The 23,046-nt window shown below is 49.7% G+C and overlaps 1 protein-coding gene across 1 annotated transcript in view; it reads right to left on the bottom strand.

Moving 5' to 3' along the window:
- The window catches only part of galntl6 (polypeptide N-acetylgalactosaminyltransferase like 6), a 1,697,721-nt gene that overhangs the window by 298,210 nt on the left and 1,376,465 nt on the right, over window positions 1-23,046 (bottom strand). The gene's annotated exons all lie outside the window — the stretch shown is intronic.

Genomic DNA, 23,046 nt, shown 5'->3' with positions numbered 1-23,046 from the left:
GACATAGTCCCATTACAGCTGACCACTCTGCCAGCACCTGTCACCATCCCAAAACTGCTCTTCTCAAAGTCATAAATGACATCCTATGTGACCGTCACAAAGATAAACTCTCCCTCCTCCTCCTTCTTGACTTCACTGCAACATGTGACATGGTTGATCGCGTCCTCCTTCTCCAACACCTCTCCCCCGTTATTGAGATGGGTGGGACGGCACTCGTCTGCTTCCACTCTTATCTATCAAATTATGGCGAGGGAATTTCCAGTGCTCCTTTTCCAACTCCCAGATATCCTCCGGTGTTTCTTGGCCCCCATCCTATTTCCAAACTACATGTTGACAACAACAACCAAAAACACAACGGGTGGGATTTCCTGACCCAGTGGGATCTTCCAAAGAACAAAGAACAATGAAAAGTACAGCACAGGAACAGGCCCTTTGGCCCTCCAAGCCTGTGCCGACCATGCTGCCCGTCTAAACAAAAATCTTTTACACTTCCGGAGTCCGTATCCCTCTATTCCCATCCTATTCATGTATTTGTCCAGATGCCCCTTAAACGTCACCATCGTCCCTGCCTCCACCAGCTCCTCCGGCAGCGAGTTCCAGGCACCCACTACCATCTGTGTAAAAGACTTGCCTCGTACAGCTCCTCTAAATCTTGCCCCTCGCACCTTAAACCTATGCCCTCTAGTAATTGATCCCTCTAACCTGGGAAAAAGTCTCTGACTATCCACTCTGTCTATGCCCCTCATAAGTTTGTAGACCTCTATCAGGTTGCCCCTCAACCTCCGTCGTTCCAGTGAGAACAAACCGGGTTTATTCAACCTCTCTTCATAGCTAATACCCTCCATACCAGACAACATCCTGGTAAATCTCTTCTGCATCCTCCCTAAAGCCTCCACATCCTTCTGGTAGTGTGGCAACCAGAATTGAACACTATACTCCAAGTGTGGTCTAAATAAGATTCTATCCAGCTGTAACATGACTTGCCAATTTGTATACTCAATGCTCCGGCCAATGAAGGCAAGCATGCCGTATGCCTTCTTGACTACCTTCTCCACCTGTGTTGCCCCTTTCAGTGACTTGTGAACCTGTACACCTAGATCTCTCTGACTTTCAATACTCTTGAGGGTTCTACCATTCACTGTATATTCCCTACCTGCATTAGACCTTCCATCCTGCTGTGTCCTCTGACAGTCCTTATCGCTATCTGCAATTCCACCAACCTTTGTGTCGTCCGCAAAGTTACTAATCAGACTAGTTACATTTTCCTCCAAATCATTTATATATACTACAAACAGCAAAGGTCCCAGCACTGATCCCTGCGGAACAGCACTAGTCACAGCCCTCCAATCAGAAAAGCATCCTTCCATTGCTACTCTCTGCCTCCTATGACCTAACCAGTTCTGTAACCATCTTGCCAGCTCACCTCTGATCCCGTGTGACTTCACCTTTTGTACCAGTCTGCCATGAGGGACCTTGTTAAAGGCCTTACTGAAGTCTATATGGACAACACCCACTGCGCTACTTGCATCAATCAATTTTGTGACCGTGACAAAAAACTCTATCAAGTTAGTGAAACACGACCTCCCCTTCACAAAACTGTGCTGCCTCTCGCTAATACGTCCACTTGCTTCCAAATGGGAGTAGATCCAGTCTCGAAGAATTCTCTCCAGTAATTTCCCTACCACTGACATAAGGCTCACCGGCCTGTAGTTCCCTGGATTATCCTTGCTACCCTTCTTAGACAAAGAAACAACATTGTCTATTCTCCAGTCCTCTGGGATATCACCTGAAGACAGCGAGGATCCAAAGATTTCTATCAAGGCCTCAGCAATTTCCTCTCTTGCCTCCTTCAGTATTCTGGGGTAGATCCCATCAGACCCTGGGGACTTATCCCCCTGAATGTTTTTCAAGACGCCCAACACCTCGTCTTTTTGGATCTCAATGTGACCCAGGCTATCTACACACCCTTCTCCAGACTCAACATCCACCAATTCCTTCTCTTTGGTGAACACTGATGCAAAGTATTCATTTAGTACCTCGCCCATTTCCTCTGGTTCCACACATACATTCCCTCCCCTGTCCTTCAGTGGGCCAACCCTTTACCTGGATACCCTCTTGCTTTTTATGTACGTGTAAAAAGCCTTGGGATTTTCCTTAACCCTATTTGCCAATGACTTTTCGTGACCCCTTCTAGCCTTCCTGACTCCTTGCTTAAGTTCCTTCCTACTTTCCTCATATTCCACACAGGCTTCGTCTGTTCCCAGCCTTTTAGCCCTGACAAATGCCTCCTTTCTCTTTTTAACGAGGCCTACAATATCTCTCGTTATCCAAGGTTCCCGAAATTTGCCATATTAATCCTTCTTCCTCACAGACACATGCCGGCCCTGTCTAAGGTGACGAGGGAGGGGTTCCCTGACGGTGGGCTGGTCGAGCTACGCGAAACGCCGGAGATATCAGTGGACTGAAAGATCCTACTGGTGGCCAATGGCGAAACATCTTGGCCATCGGGAAACATGCCACAGCAAGGCTGGAAAATCCAACTCCCTGTTAGTTTTCATGGGCGAAATTCTCCGGAAACAGCGCGATGTCCGCCGACTGGCGCCAATCAGACGGGCATCGCGCCGCCCCAAAGGTGCGGAATGCTCTGCATCTTTGGTGGCCGAGCCCCAACATTGAGGGGCTAGGCCGACGCCGGAGGAATTTCCGCCCCGCCACCTGGCGGAAACGGCCTTTGTTGCCCCGCCAGCTGGCGCGGAAATGACATCTCCGGGCGGCGCATGCGCGGGAGCGTCAGCTGACAGTTTCCCACGCATGCGCAGTGGAGGGAGTCTCTTCCGCCTCCGCCATGGTGGAGACCGTGGCGGAGTCGGAAGGGAAAGAGTGCCCCCACGGCACAGGCCCGCCCGCGGATCGGCGGGCCCCGATCGCGTGCCAGGCCACCGTGGGGGCACCCCCCGGGGCCAGATCGCTCCGCGCCCCCCCCAGGACACCGGAGCCCGCCCACGCCGCCTGGTCCCACCGGTAAGGTAGGTGGTTCAATTTACGCCGGCGGGACAGGCAATTTATCGGGCCGGAGAATCGAGCGGGGGGGGGCCCGCCAACCAGCGCGGCGCGATTCCCGCCCCCGCCGAATCTCCAGTCCCAGAGACTTCGGCAACCGGCAGGGGCGGGATTCACGCCAGCCCCCGGCGATTCTCCGACCCGGCGGGGGGTCGGAGAATGTCGCCCCATATGTTTAAAAATGGCTGACAATACCCAACTCCACCTCATCCCCACCTCCTCCGCTGTCTCTAAGTTATCACCCTTCTTGTCTGACATCCAGTACTGAGTGAGCAGGAATTTCCTCTAAAGAAGTATTGGGAAGACTGAAACCACTATCTTTGATCTCCACTGATCTCCACTGCAAACATCACTCCCTTGCCTCCAATGCCAGCCCTCTCCCAAGTGTCTGAGGGGGAAACCAGTCTGTTCACAAACCTGGCGTCATACCGGCTGAGCTTTAAGCCGTATATCTGGACTGTCACTGTGAGACCGTCTATTTCCACCTCCGTTCACCTTCACACCCCCGCCCCCGCTCCTCACCACCCCCACCCCCGCTCCTCAACACCTGCTCCTCCGCTCCTCACCACCCCCACCCTCGTTCCCCACCACCCAACCATCAGACATCGTATTCAACAGATTATACTCCGCCATTTTCACCACCTCCAGTGAGTTGTCACTCTGGCATCCCCTTCCAGCATTCCGAAGTGTTCCTCCCAACACCTTGGTCTAATCCTCAGTCACCCCCACACCCCTTCACGTTTACGTGGCGCATTTCCATGTAACACCTGTCCTTTTACCTCCTCCCTTCTCAACACCCAAGTCTCCCAAACACTCCTTCCAAGTGAAGCAAGGACTTACTTGTACTTCCTGAAAATTAGTAAACTGTATTCGCTACTCACAGTGAGACCTCCTTGCAGACGGGGTGACCGTTTTGCAAAATATAGAAACATCGAAAACAGGAGCAGGAGTAGACCATTCGGCCCTTCGAGCCTGCTCCACCATTCAATCTTACCATGGCTAATCGTCTCTCTCAGCACCATACTCCAGTGCTCTTCCCATTCCCCATGGCATCTCTGCTCTGTCCACAAGTGTGGCCTCAACCTTCCAGCCATAGAATCATAGAATTTGCAGTGCAGAAGGAGGCCATTCGGCCCATCGAGTCTGCACCAGCTCTTGGAAAGAGCACCCTACTCAAGCCCACACCTCCACCCTACCCCCATAACCCAGTAACCCCACCCAACACTAAGGGCAATTTTGGACACTGAGGGCAATTTAGCATGGCCAATCCACCTAACCTGCACAGTCCTTTGGATTGTGGGAGGAAACCGGAACACTCGGAGGAAACCCACGCAGACATGGGGAGAACATGCAGACTCCGCACAGACAGTGACCCAAGCCGGGAATCGAACCTGGGACCCTGGAGCTGTGAAGCGACAGTGCTAACTACTGTGCTACCGTGCCTCATTCATTAGAATAGCTCGCAACAACATTGCAACAGGAACACGGGAACAACAACGTAGACTACATGAACAAAAGAGTGCTGATTTGTTCGCACGTGGATTATGATTGGTGGAGGCATTGCCAGAAGAATGCAGGTAAGTTTGTTGCTTTGTGAAGCAATGATATTGAGGGATATGGACCAAAGGCAGCGATAAGGAATTAAGTTTCAGATCTCATTGAATGGTGGTACAGGCTCAAGGGACTGAATGGCTTACTCCTGTTCCTATGCGTTTAAGGCCCAGTAGAGAAGAATTAAATGGTTACTGTCGGGGGCTGGCCCAGTCCTGAAACCCGGCCGCCACCATTTCCAGAAGACCGAGTGGGATTCAGTCCCAAAAAAGCACCTACCTGGTCAGTGCCAGGGGTCCTCGCTCCTGTGAGGATGATTTTCCCACAGGAAATACAACCGGAGAGGAGGTGTCATGCCCCAAGGGCTGCTGGCTCATCAGAGGCTGGCAGCTCTCCATTGGGAATGGTCGCCACTGCATCAACTGCAGTGTGGCCTGCACAACGAATCACTGCTAAAACCCCAGGAAAGGTTGAGTGGGGTGGGCTTGCCAGGGCCAGACATGGATGCCGAGTTTGGTGGGAAAGAGGGTTTGAATTAAAGCGCTGAGGCAAGGAGGGAGGGAATCAGTGGCAGCCAAGGAGTCTTTTAAGTGACCCTTGAACAGCCGCTAAAAGGCCTCTTGGCAGGACTAGCCTTGGACTAAATTTGAGGGCAGCAAGAAGGCACTGGGCTCCCCACTTTGCACCTTCCTGTCTGAGCACATGGCCAGCCCAACTCCGAACCTACCATTGGGAAGATGGGGGAGAGGGTTTGCGAGCGGGTGGGGGAAGGGATGGCGGTGAACCTCAAATTCAACCCTTACATTCTGTTTCTCTCTCCACAGATGCTGCTAGACCTGCTGAATTTTCTGTTTTTATCTTCGGTTATTAAGGTACAGTGGGATTTTTCGGCCCTCCTCATTGACCGGATTTTCCAGTTCTGCTGTGACGGGATCCCTGGCGGTGGGGCGGGCGAGCCATACAAAACGCCACAGACCTCGATGGGACTGGGGGATCCTGCTGGTAGCCAATGGTGAGTCACCTCAACCATGGAAAACACAAAGCGTGGGGCCTGGGAAAATGCTGTCTGTAGTGTCACTCTCGCTGTTGGAATTTATCAGTGACTTACTATTGAAATTCATGATGTCGATGAAGGGGCAGAGAGTAACGTACCAATGTTTGCTGATGACACCAAGCTGTGTTGGAAGGTAAGCTGTGGAGAGGATACAGAGCGGCTGCAACGAGATATAGACATAGTGGTGAACTCAGCCCAATGCATCACACAAGCTTGCTACCCTCCCACTGATTCTGTCTACACCTCCCGCTGCCTCAGAAAGACAGACAGCATTGTCAGAGACCCCTCCCACCCAGGCTTTGCCTTCTTCCAGACCCTTCCATCAGGCAGAAGGTACAGAAGTCAAGACCCGCACATCCAGACATAGGAACAGCTTCTTCCCCACAGCTACAAGACTCCTCAACGACTCCCCCTCGGACTGATCTGTTCCCTGTAAGAACACTATTCACAACGCCCTGTGCTGTTCTTGCTCATGTATTTGCTTTGTTTGGCCCCTTGTTCCGCACTGTAACCAATCACTGTTTGTCGATGTACCATTTGTCAATGTTCTCTGCTGATTATTCTTTTGTCTACCAAGTACATACTGTGTACATTCCTTTGGCCACAGAAAAATACCTTTCACTGTACTTCGGAACATGTGACAATAAATCAAATCAAATCAAACAGGTTACCAACAAGAAGTCAGATGGAGTATCTTGTAGGGAAATACAAAGTTATTCACTTTGCTCCTAAGAATAGAAAAGCAGAATATTTGCTAAAAACGTGCAAGTGTTGGTGTTCAAAGAGGTGTGCTTGTACAAGGAACGTAGAAAATGATCATGCATGTGCATCGAGCAGTTAGCAAGGCAAATGGTTTGATGGCCTTTACTTATATGCAATAAAGGCCACCAGGCCCCAGAATTTCCATTGATGAATACATTTAAGGCTGGGATTGGTAGATTTTTGGTCTCTTTGGGAATTAAGGGAAATGGGGAGCAGGAGGGAAAATGGAGTTGAGGCCCAATATCAGCCACAAACGTATTGAATGGCAGAGAAGATTCGACAGGCCATGTGGTACCCTCCTGTCCTATTACTTGCATTCTTGTGAATTTATGCTCCAGTATGAAAAGACATGAGGTGAGGAAGGAAGAACTTGAAGGTTATGGAGAGGCAGGCGCCTAAACGGTGGTCCAGTCGAAATGGATTGAATGGACTGTTCGTGCGTTCATTCTATGCTGCTCTATGCAATGCAGTCCCTGCTCTTCAGATTCTTGACAGTTTTAAACATCCATCTTGGCATGACAAGTGGCTCTTAAAAAACAACGCAAGCATTATTAAGTGGCTGTCAGGTGCCGCATTGCCTGAAACCTTTCGCCATAACCATAGGTCCCATTGCAGTAAAACCATTCCAGTTTAGTTTTGCGTTTTACGAGGAGGCTATTAAACACGAGTTAGATTTATATAGCCATTAATGGGTGATTAATGGGACCTTCCAGAGAACACTAGTAAACTGGCAGGCAGATCATTGCGATAAGTTGCAGCAGAAAAATAACTTCAATATGTGAAGGCTTTGTTGTCATTGCCCCACATTTTTCCTGCTTCCCCTGCGAGTGCTGTCTGAATCTATGCCAGCTGCCACGTGTTACATAGCAGCAGCACTGGTTCCCAGATGTTGGTAATGGCATATTAAATCAGCAGCGTGCACTCTGACTTTCTAATCAGGAGGCCCCTCTCAACTCCCCCCTTCCAACGCCGAAACCTTCGCCCTTTGGATTTGAGCTTGGGCTGTTCATTCTCGCAATAGCACATTTATTGTCAGTCCCTATTTGAGTCGATGGTGTTGGCAAAGTGGGCTCATTTCAATAATCAACGTCGACGCTGCACTGTGGCACTGAGGGAGTGCTGTGCCGCTGGAGACGCCACACTTCAAATGAGATCTTTAACCGCGATCCTGTCTGTTGGCTCAAGTTAATGTAAAATATCCCACGATACCATTGTGAAGAAGGGCAGGAGAGTTCTCCCTCATGTTCTGACCAATCACTGTCTCTAAAAAAAAGTACCTGGTCGTTGTCGCATTGTTATTTGGTGGAGCTTTCAGCAAGTAAATTGGCTGCCAACTCTCTCTGCATTACAACAATGACTAAACATAACAAAACACTTCTGTAAAGTGCTTTGCAACATCCTGAGGTTGGGAAAGATGCTGTACAGGTGCAGGTTCTGTTTTTCCGTTCACTTCAGAGTCGAGCATGTAGGGTAGGCTTGGAGTTTACATGCAAGGCAGATCAGGTAGGGGATGGAAGGTTTCCTCTTTCACCCTCTGAAGGTAAGTTTGGTATTTACAACAATCCAGCAAAGTTTCAGAGTCGTTTTTCTGATGCCATTGCACAAAACATCCAGGTGGGCTTACAAATTGGCAAACACTTCAAAAACAAGCCCCAATATTGCCGCCAAGCAATAAAGTGAATGGAACTGGCTTGGGTCAGGTGCCGGACATAAGAATCCTCACCTCCTTCGAGGTGATGGGGGTGGCCGAGGACAGAGGAGTCACCCACGCGGCGGTTAGCGGAGACCACAGAGGTGAGGAATTACCGGGTCCCACCCGGAGGACATGTCAAACGTGAGTTGTTATTGCCTTACTGACTGACCCACCCCTCCCACTGACCACATGCCCATTCTACCGCAGGTCCTCCAGCCAACAGCGCCGGCCCTACCTGGGTGACCTCCTCTCCAGCCTCCCAGGAGAACTCTACAGAGGCGAACTCCGAGGAAGACGCGATTGAGGCTACACAGTTGTCATCCCCAACCTCCACCAACGCAGATACATGCACCTCGGTGGGACAGGTTAGTGGTAAGGTTTCTGGGGCACATTCTGGTGAGTACCACACTGCTGATGATTCACATCAGGTGGAGGTAGGAAGCCGCAGGTGAGACAGCAGTCGGAAGTCTGCTGGATCCCAGGACCCAGCTGGGTCCCAGCCTGATGCTGAGCCTCTGGTACAGGGTTACCCGGAGGTGATGGAGACGATAGGGTGCGGCCGGGACATTTAGAGGGAGATGTCAGTGCCACTTCAGCAGGTCCAGAGCCGATTGGAGGTATCCCAGAGCTATAGGCACTGACAATGCATGGCACCGAGGCCAACACTGCCAGGTGAATGTAGCAGAGAGCCAGGTGCACGGCGCCAGCACCAGAGGTGACAGCCATGGCTGAGGGTCTCGGCAGAATGTCCAACTCGCTGGCGGATGTGACCCAGTACCAGGCTGACCTTGATGAGGTGCTGTGGCACATGTCCTGCTCTCAGACGGGCAAGCTGAGGCGCTGCGGAGCTTGTCCCAGTCGCAGGTGGGCATTGCCAAGGTGGTGCAGAGCATGGCCCAATCACTGAGGAGCATTGGCGACACAGTGGTGCAGGCATCAGGGAGCTGCCAGGGCGGGCAGAGCCAGATGGTGAAGGGGCAGTCAGGGGCTCGAACTAGCTGCCCCTCCATTCTGAGGTGAACCCCAGGGCTCAATGGGCAGGAGGAGGGTGCTGGGTGCCATCCTGGACCCGTCACATGGCGTGCTGATGGAGGCTACCAGCTGCCTGGATTCCATGCCTCTGATGAGGCCGCGTCTCACAGTCAGCACACGGGACAGGGCAGCACGGCAAGTGAGCCGGACCCTCCCAGAGGACGCCTGCCTGGGGCATTGAAGGTCATGATATAAATGTAAGCAGCTGGCTGCCTCTACCACTGATGTGCATCCTGGGGACACAACTAGAAACAATAGTAGAGCTAGGAGGACCAAGCACATCGAGGATCACTGAGGGCACTAGGAGAGGAGGAATAGAGGGCAGGAGTGTCGGTAGTGGGTGAAGGGAAGGGGGGGCATTGTGGGCCGATGTCCGAACCCTTGACCCATCTCTTCAGGTATCTCCCCTCCTACCGGGCAGACCGCGTGCAGGTGATGGGTGTGAGCGAGCACTCAGCAGACAGGCAGGGGTCAAACTATGACATAGAGTGAGGAGCACCAGCGCCCAGTTCTCTGTGGGTTATCATCAACCCCCTACCCCCAACCCCACTGACAGTGCCGACACAGTCCCAGTACCTTAGAGTGACGTGACACAGACCTTGGGTGTTCGGGTGGTGGCTGTTGCGTGTGTGGTCTTGCCTCCCGCAGTGTTCAGGCACAGTGTCCAGGCATTGCGGTCTGATTCAGATGCTAGGCAATGACTCTTACATGCTACATGGCCCGCCCACTCACGGGAATCCACGTGGGTTGTGTGAAGTGCTCACTGAACCACAATTGCCAATTCCCTATTAGCAATAGCCTTCAGTCGCATGGCCTGAGGCCTAGGCAACTGGTGAGGGTTATGGGTGGTCGGGATGGATGGGCAGGGACAACACGATCCAGGGGTTGGCATAGTGGTGCCATATTTGGTCGCCCCCCAGTTTCCCGCCCCAACGCATTCCCCCCACCCTCACCTTCCATGGCGGCCCAACTCTCCGGAGGGTCCCCCACCCCTCCTGCTGAGCATTGTGGTGGCGAGCCTAATACCCCTGGGCAAAGATGGCTCCTGGGCTCCCCACAGAAGCCCTTCGGCCAGGTTCACGTTTTACAAAAGGTGTACTAATCGGCGCCAGTGTGCCCACTTGCTGGGGAGGCCGATCAATCACGGGAGGCCGCTAGGTGTGGGCTGACTCTAGTTAATTGTATGGAAAAAGGGCTTAAGTGGTGATAATTGGTTTACCACCACGCTACGGTGAGATCCCGATTTCACCTACGATTGCTTCACAGACTGTTTGGCGCCTGGGGCAGTTCTCGTTTTTGGCCTCTCTCGCTATTCACCGGCCTTGATTCGCTCGAGCGAGAGTGCAATGAGGTCGGAGAATCGTGCCCTTAATCTGCAGAGTGCAGCATCACAATATTGCTGCTTGAAGACATGCGTATGACTTAACATTCTTACATTCCACTTTCTGAGCAAAGAGGCCTCTCTTAAATCTTCTACCGGGTTTATCAGTTTATCTTATATTTAGAGTCCTTAGTTTTAGACAATCCCCTGTTACCTTTCATAGTTTTAAAAACCCCCATCAAGGCATCCCTGAGCCTCAAACTCTTCAGACTTTTCTGAGAATTATAACCTCTCAGTTCTCACAACCCCCGTGTACACCTTTAATGCACCTCCTCTAGTGTCTCTGTGTGCTTTTTATAATATGGAGATCAAAACTGTGCGGTACACGCCAGGTGTGGTCCAGCCAAGAGCTGATACAACCTTTGGGCTGTTCAAATCTACTCTTCCAGAAAGCAGCTCCAGTTCTTCGTTGAATTTAGTTTTTTGGTTTTGTTAACCTGTTTTTCTATTGATTTGTCAATTAGATCCTATATAGGAACGAGTGTAGGTCCTTAATTCCCTTCCATTCAATGAGACCATTGATCATCCTAGATTCCTATGGTGTTCGTTTCCCGAGGAGTAAGTTGCCGTAAATGGGTGGAAAGCAGGGCATTTGCATTTTTAGGGCGCCTTTGCACTGTACTGCCTGAAAGGGTGGGAGAAGCAGATTTGGATCTTTATAGTTGAAAATGAAACACTTAAAGGGCTATGAGGAAAGAGAGGGGGAGTAGGACCAAATTGGATCATTCTGTCAATGTGTTGGCTGAATGGCCTCCTTCTGAGGTATGCGATTCTACTTGAATCATTGATGAAAAATAACATTAATCATAGAATCATAGAGTTTACAGTGCAGAAGGAGGCCATTTGGCCCATCGAGTCTGCACCGGCTCTTGGAAAGAGCACCCTACTTAAGCCCACATATCCACCCTATCCCCGTAAACCAGTAACCCCAGCTAACATTTTTAGGATACTAAGGGGCAATTTAGCATGGCCAATCCACCTAACTTGCACGTCTTTGGACTGTGGGAGGAAACTGGAGCACCCGGAGGAAACCCTACGCACACACGGGGAGAACGTGTAGACTCCACACAGATAGTGACCCAAGCCGGGAATCGAACCTGGGGCCCTGGAGTTGTGAAGCAACTGTGCTAACCACTGTGCTACCGTGTTACCCACAATGACCAGTTGCTGGATATGTTTCTTTAACCTAACACTGCTTGTCATCTTCAGCTAAGGGAATGCAGCCAAAGCCACATAATAAATTGTGGCGAGAGAAATGATTTGCTCCTTACATTACCATTCCTTCTCCAGGTCATTCTGTTATTTGTTTGTTACCGATGCTGCATCTTAAGTAAAGCTAGCTATTTAAATTCCGCAGTAGTTAATGAACAAGGGTAGTCAGATGTGAAAGTCAGCATCCCTGACAGGTATGCTGTGAAAATGTGCCTAATTGTTAATTTAAAAACAAAATCTATCATTGTATCTTTCTTGCAGTTGATTAAATAAGGTAATAAATCACGTGCACAATACATGCCAACCCAACACCTAGTCATCTGTCAAAGTGGAAATCAGACTGCAGAGTGACAAATAAATAGTAATACGGAAACAAGGGCTTTATAGTCTTGTCAACAGGGTGACAACATTTGATAAAGGGCAGCACCAAGCATTTTCTTCTGCTGGTTAATAAACCAAAGTTTGATCTTGATTTTTCCTCCAAACGTACGTTGCTGATTTTGAAAGCCTGAGTGGTCCGTGCGCACTTCCGTTTAATCTCAATGAATGGTGGGAAGAAGCCACTTAGTGAAAATTGTACTTGAAACTGGAGCTTTTTCTATGTTTCCCATCGTGTCTCAGTACCATCTCACAAGCTACCTGACCCTTGACCTGGAAGTGAACTAACATTGCAGAATTAATGCCAGTATGGCTGCCAATCGATTGTGCAAATCGCTTTCACTGAGAAACCGAAGACTAGATATGTTAGAAAAGCCAGGGCGGAAGATGAAGAGAATTTTATTTTAACTCAACAATGGGTTGGTGTCATCTGGATGGACCCCCTGAAAAGGTGGTGGAAGCTGGGTCAAAAGGAAATAGAATAAGTACTTGGAAAGGGGGATTTTTAGGGTTGTGAAGAAAATGGCAGAGACGTGGGACTAATTGGACAACTCTTTGAAAGAGCTGGCCCAGGAAATTTGGGCAGTATGAGCCTTTGCGGTCCCAGCAAGTAAGGCAGGAAAGCTCCTATTGTTGATCGTGCAGGGCAGATTTTTTTGTGTTGGGGCGAATTCCAATTTTCAAAATGCCCAATGGTGCCATTAGGGGCCTATTTTTTGGAATCTATCAGAATGGAAATAACGGGATTTTTAGCGATATATTCCCAGCTATAGTGCTGAGGGGAGCTGATGGTTTCTTGCATTTGAAAGAATGTTTTCTGCTTCAGCTCACCTGTTGCCAAAACCTCATCCATGCCTTTGTCATCTCAACCCTTAACTATTCCCAAGCTCCGCCTCTGCAAACTTGAGCTCATCCCAACACTGGTGCCCGTATCCTAACTCACACAAAGTTCTAATCGCATATCGATCCATAAGCTCGCTGACCAACATTGGCTCCCAGTCTGTCAACAGCTGTTTAAAATGCAGTTATTTTGTTTTAATCCATCCATGGTCTTTTTCTTCCCTATCAGTAACGTTGACCAGCCCTACAAACCCTCTGAGATCACTACACTCCTTGACCTCTCACCCCTTCCACATCCCTAATCTCCATTTTGATTCACCATTGGCAGCTGTGCCTTCATCTGCCTCGACCCCATGTCCTAGAATTCTCAGCCGAACCCTCTTCACATCTCCCTCCTACTCGAGTTTGTTGTCAATCAGTGTTAAATACTATCTGATGATGCTCCTCGTTAAGGAAGATATATTAATGCGAGTTATTGTTGGGGTAGTAGTTATGATACCGCATGTGAAGGGGGATACATTCTAAGTGAAGTATCAATTGCCCAACTGATCATATATTGGGTCCAGCTGAGAACCATGTGAAAAAGGCACTGTAAGCTGCCCATGTAACTATCTATCTAGATAGCAAGAGGGGGGGAGGGGAAGAGGGAAAAAATATCGCACAAAGTAGGGAATAAAATAGAAAACCATCTCATTACATGTTCAATGATTTTCTTGAGCAGCTCGAGGGATAATAAGGAGCATTCTTTGTGTTGGTTGGATATTGTCACTGCTTCTTCTGTCTCATTATAATTAATGGACAAATCTTGGTGGCTTCAAATGGCAGTGAATGTATATCTTAAGTCTAATGAAAATTTCTCCGATACAATTAATGTGTTAGCTTTCCTCATGGCCTGTGGATTATGCTTGTTAGGGCACTTGTTCTGAATCTTGATCGCAGTCTCAAATCCTCTGAAAGATTTCACATCTTGGCGATTAATAGCTAAGTCGTGTTACTAGGGTGTAGAGTATCATGCAGACTGGGTAATTGGGTAATTGGCTTGAAAACAGGAAACAGAGGGCAGAGTGAGACGGGAATCTGCCAGTTTGGGAAGGATAAATGGCCGACCGTCAGGAGAGTCGGTGTGAAATTTCTCACGGCTATTCTTTTCTGGATTCGGATAAAGGATGTTGAAAACCAACTTTTCAGATGAAACAATAGGAGGCGGAGCGACTAGGGAGGAACTGTGCAATTCAGAAATGGTGAAATGATTTTAATGGGACCTAGAAATACCACCATTTTGAAACCAACAACTTGCATCTCTCCTTTAATGTAATCAAATTTCCCGAGCCGCTTCACTGAAGCACCTTCACCCTAATATGATGCCAAATCACATAAGTAGCAACATTTTCTGGTACCCCACGTGTCACACTTCATTGCGGGCAACACCGGAGAATCCCGGCTTGGTCATAGAAGCAGGTTTTGAGGAGAGTCTTGAAGGAGAGAGAGGGAGAGAGATAATAGGGGGAATTCCAGAGCTCAGAACCCAGGGAGCTGAAGGCATGGTCGCTGATGATGAGGTAATTAAAATTGGGGGTATGAGTCAGAGGCCATCATTGGAGGAGCTTAGATATCTTGGAGGGTTTATTGCTGGAGAAGACTGCAAAGACAGGCTGCGGGATTCTCCGTCGGCGGGATCCTCCGCTTCGCCGGCAGCGCACTCACGCCCGCGGATTTCCCACCGGCATGGGGGTGGCCACAATGTGAAACCCCACTGACTGGCTGCCGGGATGGAGGATCCCGTTGTCAGAAAAAGCGTCCGGCGGGACGGAGAATCCCACCCAGGGAGAGGCGATATCATGGAGCTTTTTTAAAACAAGGATGTTGTCGCATCGGCTGCCAATATAGGTCAGCTGCAATTCACTCCCTAGCAGCACTGTGGGTGTGCCTACACCACAGGAACTGCAGCTGTTCAGGAAGGCAGCGCACCACCACCTTCTCAAGGGCAATTAGGGCTGGGCAATAAATGTTGGGCCGGCATTTATTGTCCATCCCTAATCACTCTTGGGAAAGTGGGGATGAGCTGCTTCCTTGAGCCACTGCAGCCGATGTGGCACTGGGAAGGAAGTTCCAGGGTTTTTACCCATTGACAAAGAAGGAGCGGGATATAGTTCCAAATCAGGATGGTCTGTAGCGTGGAGGTGTAGAGGTGAAGCTGCAGATTGTGGTGTTCCCATGCATCGTCTGCCCTTGTTCTTCTAAGTGGTAGAAGTCATGGGTTGGGAAGCAGTTTGAACAACTTTGATAACAACTTCTAATCCTGAAACCTTTATTACCTGTTTCATTCATAACAACGACAATAATAAATAATCTTTATTATTGTCACAAGCAGTGCACTGCAATGAAGTTACCCCTAGACGCCACACTCCGCAGAGCGCCTGTTCGGGTACACAGAGGAGAATTCAGAATGTCCAATTCACCTAACACGTGTCTTTTGGGACTTGTGGGAGGAAACCGGAGCACCCGGAGGAAACCCACGCAGACACTGGGAAAACGTGCAGACTCCACGCAGATAGTGACCCAAGCCAGGAATCAAACTTGGGACCCTGGCACTGTGAAGCAACAGTGCTAACCGCTGTGCTACCGTGCTTCCAAAGGACAAAGGACGTCACATCCGCCAGTGCAGTACCCTTAGTACTGATAATTGATAACCCCTGAATCGGAGGCAGAAGGAGTCTCAATCTATTGAGCCAGAGCTAAGAACTAAGGAGGGAGGAACAGCAGTACTCTTCCTCCAATTGTATCCTGAAGTGTTTTTAAATTTATATTCACCTGAGTGGCAGTCGAACAGCTCAATTGAAATTTGGCGCTTCCATCAATGCATCACTCTGTCGGCAATGAAGTGTCAGCCGAAATTGTATGCTCAGGCCTTTACCTGCACAGAGCACACTCTTAAGCATTGATTTTGGCTTTAAGAAGTGGCGCAAAAAAGATGATAGTGATTTGGCAGATCATGTTGCATCTCTCCCGAACGTTTAATTCAATGGAAACAAGAATCTGTCGAAATGGGCTGAGTGGGTTAGATAAAGAGGGGTGAGAGGTATATTGTGTGGAGCAGAAAATCAAAGTGTGGAGAAAGGGCCGGAGCTCCAGGTCCCAGATGGGTGGAGGCGCCCCATATCTGAAGGGGCCTTCAGATTTAGGTGTCTCCCCCTCCACCCCACATACACACTGCCATTGGGTGCTATTTTGTACTCTTCCAGGAAGATGTGTGCCTGCTGTCAAATTCTGCCCTTAGATTCTGTGAAACATAAAATAGGCTACCGATTCACTGTCATTTGTGTTGCATTCTTACACAGGTCAAAATTTACTCCTCATGTATTACTTGCAAGCATAAATTGATCTAAATATTTGTCACCCAGCGCACACAAATATTTCAATTGATGCGGTTATTCATGGTCTGGTGCAGTCGGCAAGATTTTAAAGCGCTTAAAAAATTGGTTTCAAACCAGATTGAGCTAATTCTGCGTTGTATATGTCGCAAGTGTAAGGTTTTCGGGCAATTCGGCCCTTTTGGAGAAACTCAGAGACTGTAAACTGACTTTCCAGCCAAGGGAACAGAACCAGTTTTCCCAGCAGGCTTGGCCCGCTGAGCTGAGTGGGGACATAAGCACATAAATATTTACAAACACCCCCCTAGGAGCTACAAGGAAGAAGGAGCCAGACAACAAGATAACATCAAGACACAGACAAAGGGGCACGGGAATACACAGGAGGCTTGCATGCAAGCAGGACAATGGGATGATCATAGCCCCATGCAAATGTAAATGACCTGGCCTCCACCAGAGCAGAATCCAATCAACACCCCATCAACATAGCAGCATCTCCGGAGCAGATGGAAGTCTTTGAAAATCTTCAAGGGAGCTCAACCTCGTTATCTCAAAAAACAGACTGGAGGCGGACCTAGGGGAGGTACTCCCATCTCGACAGCTCTGACCGGCTCAAAGGGGGCGGGACCAGCGGGAACTTTAAAACTTACCTTTTCAATGCAAAAGGGGCTGGCCGATCACAGAACAAAGCCAGGTAAAGCAATATAAAAGGGGCTGTTTTTTCAATTGGGGGGCTCTTCGTTCCTGGCTCGACCTCTGCACCCCTGACTTGACCTCTGCAGCCTGTGACCGTAAGTAACCCGCAGCAGCTTGCGAAGCTCCCTTGATTTTAATAGTGGTTGAGGCTTTGGGGAAGGGAACTTGTTTTGTGCCTTGTGATTTTGCTAAAACCTGTGTAACCATAAGAATTTTCGTTGTGTCCGCTAGATTACTTTTGAATAGACATAGTGTATATTAGAGCATAAGATTGTATTGTGTTTCTTCTGTTTGATGATTTTGACCTGGGTTTTACAATAAACCTTGATTTGATGACAATTGGAGTCGTTTAAATTCTTCAATCTTTCACCAGCGACCTCTGACCAAGTCATTGTTAAAATACTCCTCACCTTAATTCCGGGTTCAGGAATCGAGGGTCATCTTGAGCGATTCACTCAGGACAGACTGCTGGTTAGGGAATAAACAGCAGTGTCCTATTCTCTCTCTTGGGAAAGCTACTCTAGTGGAGTAGGAACCGGGTGGCTGTTGCACCACCGGCAAGAGAGAGAATCACCTGGGTATTGGTAGGGGTCTGGAGATCTGTGTGATATAAGTCTCAGGCTGTCGGTCAGGAATAAACGGCAGGCTTGAATCAGTGCTCTCTTCAGTGGAAGTGTCCCAGTGCGACATCCCCTGGCCTCTGAAGTTTCAGTGCCAGCTGGAGAGAGACACACACAGATATTCAAACCCCAGATATCGGCCCAGTAGTGGAGTAGCGGAGATGGCACCCTCTACAATGGCGACCGCGGCAGGACCCCGGTGGTTTGGAGTATGTGACTTGGCAGAGGGGGTGAGGGAACGAAGCAAAATGGAGGAGAGAATATCCTCGTATTTGTGGCAAAAGGTCAACCTCACCAAACCTTGGGTTTCAGAATTAATCAATGCGGAGCAACCGGTAATGGCAGCGGCTGCATGGACAGACAGTAAGGCGCACAAAAGGCGCTTGGAGAAGGCAGTTTGGCTGGTTTGCCTGTCCGAGCAGGTAGTCAAAACAGAGGATAGGGTCGAAGAGTTAGAGCAGGAGTTGAGAGAAGTGAGGGCCAGCGCAGGGGACAGCGCTAGCGCAGCGGAACGACTGCAGGAAGAAATGGCAGAAATGAAACAGGAAAGCGAGTCTAACCGGTGTGAGAAGGACTATCTCCACTGCCAGATAGTGGAGGGTAAAGAAAAGGAACGGAGGCTCCAGGAACTCTATGCTCGGAGTACAGAGCAGTGTAGGAAGCTGGAGGGGAAGTGCCGGGACATCCAGGCAGCATACCGAGTGGCTCGCGAGGAAATAGGGGACTGTGCCCATGGGCCGTGCCAGGCACGAATAACGGAGTTGGAGGAGGCCTTGTCCAGGTTCAGGGGACAGATACACCTGGTAGGTCCAGGGGGGTTCCCTAGGGGCAAGGTGCTCCTCGCAGCGGATGATTCCCCAAAGGCCAAGGGGAATAGACCGCCTCCTGAGGCACCGGGATTGTGTCCGGGCCGGCAGGGGGGGATCGGACTGCACGTTCAGGGGCAAGTCCAAGGGGGGTCGGCAGGGTACCCCCAGCTGGCGGCGTGTCCGCCTGGTTTCGTATGTGGGTCCCCATGGGATGGGGACAGACCGCTGCCTGGGATGCCGGTGATGGGGCCGGGTCAGCAGGTAGGGTTTGGACCGCCCGGTCAGGGGCAGGTCCAAGGGGGGTCAGTGGTGTATCCCCAGATAGCGGCGTCTCCTATATGGGTAGTTAGCCCGGGGACAGGGGGGCTACCCAACGAGGCAGGAGAGCTGGACAGTGGGGAGGAGGAGCAGGAACCCCAGGTAGGGCAGATGTGCCCTGTCAGGCAAAGAAGGTATGGTCCCCCGGCGGGGATGGCAAACAGGGGACCGGTTGAGGGCGACATTATCGTTCCTCATGGGGCATCTGCGCTCAGGGGGATGGTGGCCCACGTTCCCAGACTAACTCCAAAGGGGGATCCGTCGCTGCATTTTATGGAGGTGGAACAGGCTGCCAACATCAATGACTGCGACGAAGGGGAGCAAATAAAGATGCTCCTGATGACCCTAGATGCACAGCTATGCAGGACAGTGACCTCTGGGAATGGGGGAAGACCTGACACATGGGCGGCAGCACAGACTGCTGTTCTGGAGGCGATGGGCTTAAATCTGGGGAGCCCTTTCATGAGGGTGGGGGAAACCAAGCAGCAACCAGGGGAATCTCCCACCATGTTCGCAGACAGACTTTCGCACATTTGCTGTTAGTCTTTCTGGGAAAACCTTTGAAAAATTATAGAATGAGATGTAACAGGGCTTTTTTCAACTGCGCACTAATATCATGATTACCGCTGAGCACCTACACTGGTCCTGAATAGTTCATTTTAAATTTGAGAAATGTCAAGTTCGTCCGTAATGGTTAAAAGAATCCTAATTTTGTTGTATTATTCAGAGGATAAAATGTGTCTGTATACATCAGCAGATGGGAAATGATGGGATGAATTCTCCGTCAGCGGGATTCTCCGTTCTGCCGACAGCGCAATCCCGTCTGCAGGTTTCTCGGTGGCGTGGGGTGCTACAATGGGAAATCCCATTGGCCAGCCCCCGAACAGAGAATCTCTGCCAGCAACAGCTCACCGCCGTGAAACACTCAGCCAAGGAGATGGAGAATTCACCCCGGTGTATGGATTATGTGTTCCAGCTTTAGTTTTGCTTTTGCTTTAAGCAACAGAGCAGGCAACACAACTCCTCGTGTCTCAAAGCTACACAACATTTCTTCAAAATTACATTGAAAGAGACTACCAGGTCTAGAAAAGCCTGTGGCTGGATTCTCCAAAAATGGGGCTATGTCCCCACGCCAGCGTACAAACGCTGGTGTTTCACTCTTGACTTTCCTCAGAAAAATCCACAGCTATTCTCCTACCTTTCAGGGGGCTGGCAGGGCCCCGGAGTGCTTCTCGCAGCTTCAGCTCCGGATACGGGCCCCCGCACTTCCGGTCGCGAGTCTGCAGATGGCGACCTTGGACCGCAGACCGCCATTGATAACGTAGGCCCTCCCCCGAGATGGCCGCGCACCCGTGGATCCGAGCCGCCTGATCACTGCACTGGCTGCCCATGAGGAGGACCCCCCCGGTGCTCGATCCCCCCGCCCCCCCCAGCAGGGCGGCTACGGTTTGAGTCCGCAACCGCCATCCGAGGTTCCCGACGACCAATACATGGTTAGAACCACGCCATCGGGAACTCGGCCAGTTGTGCGTGGAGAATCGGGGGGGGGGGGGGGTCTCTGTCAATGGACCCCTAGCCGCGCTGTGTAAATCGCGTGCGAGCGACTCTCTGGGGACGGAGAGTCGCGGGAGCAGCGGCAGCTACGATTTCCGCATAAAGGTCGATTCTCCGCCCTCGTACCAAACGGGACTTTGGCGCAGGGCTGCGGAGAATCCTGCCCCTGTTTCCTGGTTGGCTGTAGAATGTGCTACTCTACAAAATTGTCTGTAGAGCACCCTATGAACTCATAATGCAGGCTGCCTTTGCCAACTTGATTTGTCCAATCTAGATGGAGATTAAAATCAAGTATGATTATTACCGTACCCTTCTCACAGCACTCTCCCTCCCCATTATTTCCTGTATATCCTGCCCTGCATTGTAGTGGCTGTTAGGGGACCTATAACTGTCCCGCAAGTGACTTCTTCTGCGGGATTCTCCGTCGGCGGAATCCTCCGCTCCACCGGCAGCGCACCCACACCCCGCAGGTTTCCTGACGGTGTGGGGATGGCCACAATGGGAAACCGGGGGCATGCCGTGCCAGAAACCGGGGTTGGCGGGATGGAGAATCCCGCCCCCTATCTTTACCATTCCTTATCTCAACCAAAATTGAATTTCTCATCTTGGTCTTTAGAACTAAGGTCACCTCTCACGATTGGGCTCATGTCATCCTCAATTAACAGAGCTACCCCACCGAGCTTCCAGAATGGCAAGTACCCTTGAATGTAGAGGTCCATGCCTTGGTCACCCTGAAGCCACATCAGATATCAGATCATGCATATTTATTTAATCTGCGCTGACAATTAATCGATTTTGTTACGAATACTTCAGACGTATTTGTTCAGTCTTCTTATTGATTCTGGAAACTCTGGCATTATCTTCTGGTGCACACTTAAGTTTTCACACCATGTCCCTTCCTGCCACACTCAATACCCTTACTGCTACCTTGCTCTCTTACCTGGCCCCTCTCCCTTTAATTTATCACACCTGCCCTCCCTTGATCACTGTCCACCACTATTTAGTTTAAAGTCTCTTCTGTCACCCTCGATAGACAATGTACAATTGTTCCCAGCACCATCCAGCTGAATATCATGCCAAAATTACAGCTCCCACCTTCCCCAGCACTGGTGTCAGTGCCCCATGAATCAAAATGCATTTCTCTCACACCAATCTTTGCACCATGCATTCAACTCTCAAATCTTATCACCGGTCGGAGGATTAGTGCTGGGGCTGTGCTGATTTTTCCCACATAAAACGCCACGGAACCTCTGGACAAAACCTGGAAATCGGAGAATCCAGGCCAGCATTTTTAACATTCTACTTTCCAGCCTGTGAGAACACTTCAATATTATTGGTTGCTTACCCAGTTTGCTGACAGCATGCTGCTCATTGCCTGGTGATTCCTTTAACTTAATGCCAGATTGAACCTTGCCCAGTGAAGCAGTTGAGGCTCCTTCATTAAATGTTTCTAAGATAAAGATAGATAGTTTTTTGAAGAATAAAGGGATTAAGGGTTATGGTGTTCGGGCCAGAAAGTGGAGCTGAGTCCACAAAAAAATCAGCCATGATCTCATTGAATGGCGGAGCAGGCTCGAGGGGCCATATGGCCTACTCCAGCTCCTAGTTCTTATGTTCTTATTACACGCATATATATTTAAAGTTCCTTGGAGTCACAAGCAGGTATTGATGTCACCGAATCATTCGGAACAATACAAAGTGATCAGTATGCATATTTTCTGGTCCCTGTAATGGGAAAACGATTAAAGAATACAATGTTTCCCTACAATCTCATGGGTTTGTGCTTAACATATTTAACTTCTAGAAGAGGTGCGAATGTGTTGGACAATGGATCCCACGACTTACTGGGACCTCCTGTGTTTCCCTTTTCATATTCAAATGGTCTGTGAGATGATTAAATCATTTCCAATGTGGGTGACTTTAACCCCTTGCTTGCCGGTTTTCCCTTGGTATATGTTTAACCCCTTGCCTGCTGGTTTGCCCTTGACCTGTGCTATTACAATACTTTGAGACATCTTTATTATACCAATCCTGACACATATAGCAATTTCTTCTGCTAACAATATAATTATGGATGTTTATTCGCGTAAGCTCTTCCCATTTCTTGAATAATTCTGACTATGATCAGAGCTGACTTTTGCGAGCTAAAGCTAGCAGCAGAACCTGCCTCTCCTGTGTGCACACAGTTGTTCTGAATTAAACAAAGTTTTACCAACATCACACGGTCGAGAACAGAACTTGAGGTTTTTCTTCCCTCCAACCGTTGGCGTAGTCGGCAGGATATCAACACAGGACGACCGACGACTATGTGCCTCCAAATCGTGTGAGTGTCTTTTAACCTACCACCCATAGTTAGGGATCAATTCCACGTTAGTCGTTGGCCGGCCGTAAGTTGCGATCTTAAAGAACAAAACGGAGGAAGAGTCTGACCACATGAGGTGAAGTAAAAATTGTTGGGGGAAACCAGGGCGTGGGATCGGGTAGTTAAGTTAAGGAAAACCTGCTAAGGAACTTGCTTTGGAGACTGAAGTGCCTGGTCAAAAGTAAAAACCCGTAGGACGAAATACCACCAGAGAGTTAGAAGGACCTCACCTAGTGTGAGAAAGGAGTAGCCGCAGGAGTAACCACGAGAGGGTAGAGCCGCAGAGGAGAAACCCCGCAGGGGTGGTGTGTGTGTGTGAGAGTGAACGGCAGAGCTGGCCGGATCAGATGAAACAG

This window comes from Scyliorhinus torazame, chromosome 9 (genome assembly GCF_047496885.1).
Source record: "Scyliorhinus torazame isolate Kashiwa2021f chromosome 9, sScyTor2.1, whole genome shotgun sequence".
NCBI classification, from domain to species: Eukaryota; Metazoa; Chordata; class Chondrichthyes; order Carcharhiniformes; family Scyliorhinidae; genus Scyliorhinus; species Scyliorhinus torazame.
The sequence above is the reverse complement of the archived record's forward strand: the minus strand, read 5'-3'. Positions and strand labels throughout refer to the sequence as shown.